Source organism: Monodelphis domestica, chromosome 3 (assembly GCF_027887165.1).
Source record: "Monodelphis domestica isolate mMonDom1 chromosome 3, mMonDom1.pri, whole genome shotgun sequence".
Lineage (NCBI taxonomy): Eukaryota > Metazoa > Chordata > Mammalia > Didelphimorphia > Didelphidae > Monodelphis > Monodelphis domestica.
Genome location: NC_077229.1, coordinates 76,480,611 through 76,488,299, shown reverse-complemented (window position 1 = coordinate 76,488,299; position 7,689 = coordinate 76,480,611).

The window sequence follows — 7,689 nt, the reverse complement described above, 5'->3', positions numbered from 1 at the left end:
GATGGGCTTAGCCAGGCACCTTTCTAGGAATCTGGAGGTCACCCCGGCTCTGATGTCGAGGCTGCTGCTAGCCTCTGCCCCCCTGGAGAAGTGTTCTGGGCTCTCCTCCCGTCCTGTCTTCCCTGGGTCGCCCTCTGGTCCTCTCTGTGGGCTTAGAGTCTCACCCCCATATCTACCTTGGACTTAGATACTGAGAAGCCAAGCCGAAGAAGGCTTCTGAACAAAGGAATGAGGGCTGACTGTGATATTCTGGGCAGCCTCACACCAAGGACCTCCCTTTACCCAAGGCTCTTTTCTCCCCCACATTCTCCCTCCTGTTGCCCTTTCTTTCGCTGAGCTTGGCCTCCAGTACGTGGGAGCAGCGCCATCTGACCCCGAACTCCCTGGGAGCCAAAGATGGAGAGTGGGAAGGTAGCCTGCATCCAAGATGGAGAGGATAAATGACTTGACCAGGGTCATACCACTAGTAAAGCAGGGAGAGCCACCATTGAGCTAATTGCCCTCTAACTGTTTGATCACACAGTTTAGCCTTGTCTCCTCTGCCAGGGTTATGGGCTCTGAGTTTAGTGACTGAGTTTTTTATTTTAGTTTATTTAATTGATTAAGAGAATTTTCCTGTGATTCCATAATTCATGTTCTTTCCTTCCTCCTCCCATAGCCAATGAGCAATTCCACTGGGTTTTACATGTATCGTTTATGTTAGTTTGACAGAGGCAGTTTGGGGCAGGAGGAGATCTGAACAGCTGGGACTGAGTCCTGGACTTGTCACTATTTCACTGTCCTTTCTCTCTGTCTCTGTCTCTCTCTCACTGTCTGTGTCTATCTCTGTCTCTCTCTGTGTCTCTCTGTCTCTCTCTTTCTCTGTCTCTCTGTCTCTCTCTGTGTGTCTGTCTCTGTCTCTCTGTGTCTGTGTGTGTCTCTCTGTCTCTCTCTCTCTCTCTTTCTCTGTCTCTGTCTGTTTGTCTATCTCTCTCTTTGTCTGTCTGTCTCTATCTCTGTCTCTTCCCCCCTCCCTCTCTCTCTCCTCCCCCCTCTCTCTGGGCCTCAGTTTCTTGCTCAAGAAAAATGGAGTCACACCACCCAATTCCTTCTGGGGGCAGCTAGTGGAACTCAACATTATGAGTTCAAATCCAGCCTTAGACACTAGTTGGATGACCCTGGACGAGTCACTGAACCCTCTTTGCCTCAGATTCCTTGTCTAGAAAATAAGCTGGAGAAGAAAATGGCAAACTTCCCCAATCTCTTTGCCCCCCTAAAGCCTCTCCATCAGTAAGAGGAATTCCTGCCCCAGAAATTCTGCACACTCATGGCTCTGGGCCAGATCTCCCTCAGAAAAAGCCAAGGTACATAAAGTGCTTTTCTGCCAAACAGCCTCAGGAGGGAACTGTGCAAATACATTTTTTAAAGCCTTCCTTCTGTCTTAGTAGTAGTTCTAAGATGAAAGAATGGCAAGGGCCGGGGTAAGGGACTTGCTCAGGATCACACAGCTAAGGGAGCATCGGAGGTCCAGTTTGAACGCAGGTCCTCGGTCCTCCAGAGGCCAGGCCTGGAGCTGTAGCCGTGCCCCCTCATAACTAGTGGTTAGAAATAGATTTTGAATCCGGGTCTCCTGACTCCAAATCCAGCACTCCTTCCACTCTACTACATGGAGGAATAAGACCAGCTGGGGAAAGGGGACCCCCAAGTTCTGGAGGCCTTGGGGAGACTGGAAGGAGAGCCAGGGGAAGCTTGGCCGTTCTTCTGGGGCCCTTCTCTCCGCCTTAGTCTCTTCTGGGCTTCTTAAGCACCCCTCGACCTTCCCTCCAGGGTAAGAGAAACTGAAATGCTCTAACTTGAGAGTCTCATTCTGCTGCAGAGGGATCCGTCCTGGAGCCCAGGGAGGGAGGGAACAAGAAAGGGAAGGAAAGAGGGAGGAAGGACGTCTCTACCTTCCATGGACGGACCCTTTGAAGGGAGGGGAGGCAAGCGGGCTTTGTTGCCAACCAGTTCCCAAACCTTCCGCATGGCTCACCCTTAAAGAGATCCAATAAACAACCACCCGCCCATCCACAGGCCCAAGGAGCAACCCTGCAGGAAAAGTTAAGCAAGACTTGTTTTAATCTCTCTTTAACATATGAGACTTGATAAAACTAAGGCCCGGAGAGGGGAAGTCACTTGGCCAAGGTCACACAGCAAGAGAGTGGCAGATCCAAGTCCAGGACCAACACACTATCCTGAGACTTGGAAGGAAGGAAGGAAGGAACGAAGGAAGGAAGAGAAGAAGGAAGGAAGAGAAGAAGGAAGGAAGAGAAGAAGGAAGGAAGAGAAGAAGGAAGGAAGGAAGGAAGGAAAAGAAAGGAAGGAAGGAAGGAAGGAACGAACGAACGAAGAAACGAAGGAAGAGAAGAAGGAAAAGAATCAAGGAAGGAAGGAAGGAAGGAAGGAAGGAAGGAAGGAACGAAGAAACGAAGGAAGAGAAGAAGGAAAAGAATCAAGGAAGGAAGGAAGGAAGGAAGGAAGGAAGGAAGGAAGGAAGAGAAGAAGGAAGGAAGGAAGGAAGGAAGGAAGGAAGGAAGGAAGGCAGGCAGGAAGGAAGGAAGGCAGGAAGGAAGGAAGGCAGGCAGGAAGGAAGGAAGAAAGGAAGGAAGGAAGGAAGGAACGAAGGAACGAAGGAACGAACGAACGAACGAACGAACGAAGGAAGGAAGGAACGAAGGAAGGAACGAAGGAACGAAGGAACGAAGGAACGAACAAACGAACGAAGGAACGAACAAACGAACGAAGGAAGGAGAAATACTGCTTGTCTGAGATCTTATAGGGAGTAAGGAGCAGACTTAGATTAAACCCCTAGAACCTATGAATCATGTAACCATGGAAAAGTGTTCTAAAGTAATGAATTAAATAAATGTTTTTCAAAGTAAATAAATAAACAAATAAATGAAATAAAAACTAAAAGCCTAGAACCTCTTTCTCCAGACGGGCAGCCCCTCCCCTCCCCCCCCCGAATTTCCCATCTGGCTCCTTCTCGGATCAAGGCGCAGATACCATCTAGGAAATAGGCCCCCGGCTCCTCCCTGGAGGCTGGGAAGCGGAGGGGAAGGAGCAGTGCGCCCAGGGAAGGAAATCGCCTCCCAGTCCAGAAACAGAGCAGCCGGGCAGCCTTTCTGGGCCTCTTGCCCAAGCCGCTGGGGTCACCACGGGGCCAGGCCTTCTCCATTACCCAGAGCTGGCCACTGCCCAAAGCCCGGCCCCCCACCCCCCTGCCCTTGTAACGCTCCTGGTCCTTCCCCTGCCCCGGGTGCGCAGCCAGGGGCCGGGAGGCCGGGGTGGGGGTGGCCGGCGCCATGCCCAGCGGTAGCAGGACATGAGGGAACCGCTTGGAGTCAGCTGAGAAGGGAAACTTACAGCCGGGTTGCATCAGATCGATTCTCCCTGGCCGGGCCCTTGAGCTCGGCGAAAGGATCTGGCACCCTCTCTTTGCTCCTGACCGCCGCGCTGCCCGGCCTCTCCGTTTCCAAGATGGCATTCCTGACGCGGGTCTCCCCGAAGGAGGGAAAGCCCCGGCGGCCTCCCTCACGCTTGGAGGCCCCAGTGAGTGGCCCTCCCCGGGCATCCCCTCACTGGGGTGTCTAGTCGGTAAAAGGAAGGCCAGGGAGAAGTCCAAGCTGGGCTGTTGGGCTCCGTTTCGGTGCTTCTGTCCTTAGTGCCGGCATACGTAACTCCTTTAGACCTCAGTTTCCCCAACTATAAAATGGGGACCGAGGCGGCGGACCAGATAATCTCTAAAGACTTCCCGATCTAAATCCTAGGAATCTCTCCGATTCCCCAGCCTGAGCCAGACAGAGATGGGCCAAACCACGGACATCTGGGGCTCAGCTCCAGATGTTAGGTTGGGGGTGGCTGGCTGGCAAAGAGGATGGAGGTCCCATCCAGCCTCAGACCTTTCCTAGCTGCATGACCCTGGGCAAGTCCCTTAACCTTGTCTGCCTCTGTTTCCTCTTCTGTAAAAATGAGCTGGAGAAGGACATGGCAAACTAGCTGCGTGACCCTGGGCAAGTCCCTTAACCTTGTCTGCCTCCGTTTCCTCTTCTGTTAGAATGAGCTGGAGAAGGGCTTGGCAAAGCCGTCCAGTATCCTTGCCAGGAAAACCCCAAATGGGGTCATAAAGACTCGGAAGTGACAAGCTGGGAGGATGGAGTCCATCATCATAGGAGCCCAGGACTCAGATCTGGTCTCGCCCGGACTCCCTCAGCTCTGCCCGGCGCTTCCCAGCAGGACACACCTGGCCGTCCCAGAAAGGCCCAGCCCTAGCCGGGGTGATTAACTTGGGATTCCTCAGGCCAGTTCATCCACTTCTCAGGGCTGGAATTCCCCCGGAATTGAGGATCTCCAAGCGCATTTCCCATGGGCGCTGCAGACCTGCCTGGGTTCTCTGAAGTGGATAGGCAAAGGAATCCGTGTCTCCTCCTTTTGGGGGGCACAGCAGCCGCAGTAGCAAGCCCTGGGGTGGGCTGGGGGGCTGGGAGGCAGGGGATTCCGACAAAGCCCCCCAAATGATTTTCTAAGTACCCCGAGCCTTGACTTGCCCAGGGTCCTACAGCAAATAAAGAACAGAGCTGGGTTTCAAACCTGGTGATTCTAACCCTGTTCTTTTCCCATGATCCCACCCGCCATTTATGTCTGTCTTCCCTGGCTGTCTGTCTGTCTGAGCACATAGGTGCACCCAGTGAGTGTGGATCTAACTGGGGGGCTTGTGGGGTGATGCGTCTGAGTGTATGTAGAAAAGCGTTTGGCACGAAGGCTGTGCTTGTAACCCTGGGATTCTGGGAACAATAGCCCAGCTCTGCCTGCTTATGGGACTCGGGCTCTTTTCCTGTTTTTTCCTCATTTTCCTCCCAAGTCTGGATCCCCAGAGAGCCGCTGAACTCCCACGGGCCCCGATCCGTCCCTCCCCCACGTGGGGAGAGCCTGGACACTTGAGCTCTTGCAATGTGGCCAGGTGGTTAGCCTCCCTCATACTCTAAAGCCGTCTTCCATTCCCACGGATTTTCGACAGTTTCCAAGATGGAGCCTGACCGTGGAGGCGAGATGGGGGAGAGGCCGAGGCCAGAAAAGCCCAGCTGCTCTTCTCACTTCCCAGACTCAACCTTAAGAGTTCCCCATCCCTCCCTCTGCCTCCCCATACCCCTGCCAGGGAGCTCTGGGGAACCCAGAAAGTCTGGGATTCTGAATAAGTTGGATTCCATCAGGGGTCCAGGGATAGATTTCATTATGTGGTTTATTTGATTACAAACACACCTCTGAGAAGGGCCAGAAGTGTTGCCAAACTTGACAAAGGGGTCCGTGATACAAAAGATGTTAAGATCCCTGGATATCTAAAGTCCCTTCTAAAAAACCTGTTTAGGGAGAAGGTAGTTTAATGGATTGAGAGCCAGGCCTGAAGCTGGGAGAACCTGGGTTCAAATTTAACCCTAGATACTTCCTAGCTGTATGATCTTGGGCAAGTCACTTAACTCCACTTACCTAGCCCATGTCTTTCTGTCTTAGTGTTGTTACTCTAAGTAAGTAAGGAGTAAGGAGAATAGGAGGAAGGAAGGAAGGGAAGGAGGGAGGAAGGAAGGAAGGAAGGAAGGAAGGAAGGAAGGAAGGAAGGAAGGAAGGAAGGAAGGAAGGAAGGAAGGGAGGGAGGGAGGGAGGGAGGGAGGGAAGAAGGAAAGAAAGAAAAAAAGAGGAAAAAGAAGAGAGAAGAAAGGATGAAAGAGATCGAGAAAGAAAGAAAGGAAAGATAAAAGAGAGAAAAGAAAGAAGAGAGAAAAGAAGAAAATAAATAAAGAAGGAAGAAAGTAAAAAGAAAAGAAAGAAGGAAGAAAAAGAAAGGATGGAAAGAAAAAAGGGAAGGAGGAGCGAAGAAGGAAAGAAAGAGGAAAGAGGAAAGGAGAGAGAGAAGAAAGGAAAGGAAGAGAAGAAAGAAAGAAGAAAAAGAAGATGGAGAAAAGAAAGGGAAGGAAGGAAAAGAAAAGAGAGAAAGAAAGAAGGAAGAGAGAAAAGAAAGAAGAAAAAGGAAGGAAAGAAAAGAGAAAGAAAGGAAAAGGTAGGAAGAAAAAGAAGAGAGAGAAAGAAGGAAGGAAGAAGGAAAGAAAGAAGAGAAGAAAGGAGAGAAAAGAAAGAGAAAGAGAGAAGAAAGAAGGAAAAAGAGAAGAGAGGGAAGGAAAGAAAAAGAAGAGAAAGAAAGAAGGAAGGAAGGAAGGAAAAAGAAGAGAGAGGAGGAAGGAAGGGACGGAGGGAGGGAAGGAGGGAGGGAAAGAGGAAGAAAGGGGGAGAGGGAGAGAAGAAGAAAAAGAATAAAGAAGAAAAGAAAAGAAAACCTGTTTGGCCTACCAGGTCTGCTACTTAACAGTTTGTGTGCTCTTAGACAGGGGACTTTACATCTCTGGGCCTCAGTTTCCACATTTGAAAATGGAAACAAAACAGTAGCTTTGTACATCATAAACCACTACTGACACGTGAGACCTTTTTAAATGTTTGTTTATTTTAATAACAAAACGATGAGACTTTCATGATGTTTTCCCAGACTGTCAGGAAAATGCCTCCCTAACTAACCTGGAAGGGAGGCTTGAAATTTCCCTCCTTAGACCACTGATTCCCGGAGGCGGCTGCTAGGAGCCTCAGAGCCCTGGCTTCCACAGGAAAAATAAGGGAGGTGGAAAGCTGTGAGCAAGGCAGGCTGCCAGGGGAGGTGACAAGGGCACTTGCTCCTGTGTCTCTGGCTCGAGGCCCCGGGCTGGCATGCCGCGATGTCTCATGCCAGGACAGAAGGGCCCTGCCTTGGGCTGTCGGGACCTCCGAGTCCGCAGTCCATCCCGGGACAAATGACTGGCTTTCCATGAATAACGAGGGGGCCTCTACTTATTTCCCAGGTTGGGGAAGAAGAAGGCTGTGTAAACAGGGAGAGGAGCTTGCGCTGGCCGTGGGCTCGCTTAGCTTCTAGTTTCCCGGGAGGCCGGGCAGCTCTCGGGAAGGGAAGGCTGAGGGTGTTCGAGAAGGCCTGCCAGGCGCTCTGGCCCTTCCAATTCAGAAGGCGGCACATGACTCCCTGGATTCCTTCTGGCTGCAGTCACAAACCTGCAAGTCTGCCCCACCCATGGCCATCCGGGTGTAGGGAAGTCTCCGAAGCTGCTTCCTAGAACTTTCTAGCTAGTTCTCGCGGCAGATCGGAGGACCCCACAGGCTCGACTCTCGGGGACGCACCTGGTTTGGCGGTCTGGGCCTCGGAGGCACCCACCTGACCCTGTTCTGTGGGTGCCTACCGGACTTCCTGCACTTGGCCTTCCTGGGCCGGGCAGGAGGCCCCCCCCAGAGCTCGGGGCCTCTCTAAAGGGAGGGGGCGGCCTTGCCTCTCGTCGGCCCTTTATTCTAGAGCCTGGGGTCCCTCTGCACAAAAGGGCTGAGTCGGGAGCGAGGAGCTGGGCCTGAGGTCTCCTTCCCGGAGGTGCCTCCTGGGTCTGCCCCCTCTTTTCCATGAGTCAGGAAGAAGAGCCCAGAGCGGAGGAATAGGATACTCCAAAGGGCTTTTCCCCAGAAGCCGGGCCTCGTTTCCTAACTCGCGGCTCCTCTTCGCCCGGGGCTTTTAGCCTAGCTCTTCCCAGCAGCCTCCGCCAGTCCCAGAGGGCTGGGACTGAGCTCTCGTCCTCTTTGCCAGTCCCCGAGTGA